The following is a 635-nucleotide window of genomic DNA, read 5'->3' on the forward strand; positions in this document are numbered from 1 at the left end:
GTTAGGTCCATGGGTCCCCAAATTCATCCTGTAGTTATCTCCTTAGTCCCAGAATGTATAACTGAGATAGATATACTTTAAAGATAACAGAATTTTGACAGTATACCTGGGCAATATGCTGAAAATATTAAAATACATGTTTTGATGTGATATGGGATATCTTTCTGTATGCTGTGAATATGTGTTGCTCCAGTTGATTAATAAGTAAAGCTGCTTTGGCCTACGGCAAGGCAGGATAAGAGCCAGTCAGGAAATCCAAGTAGAGATACAGGAAGAAGAAGGGCAAAGTCAGGTGTAGATGCCATCCAGCCTTTCAAGTAGCAAGATGCCAGCAGACAGGTAATACCATGCCCATGTGGAAAAATATAGATTAATAGAAATGGGTTAGTTTAAGTTATAAGACCTAGTTAATAATATGCCTGAGCAATTGGCCAGACAGTTTGTAATTAACATTAAGCCTCTGAGTGATTATGTACAAGCATCCTCGGGACAGGGCAGGACAGAGAAAAGCCTCTGGATACATTTGGCTCCCACCGTCTGGCATGGATCCACATAAAGACCTAAAAAAGCTCATAAAGGAATTCTAAACACACAAAAACAGGGCTAAAAACAGCTTCCTAGTTGTGTCTCTCATG

Source organism: Onychomys torridus, chromosome 9 (genome assembly GCF_903995425.1).
Source record: "Onychomys torridus chromosome 9, mOncTor1.1, whole genome shotgun sequence".
NCBI lineage: Eukaryota > Metazoa > Chordata > Mammalia > Rodentia > Cricetidae > Onychomys > Onychomys torridus.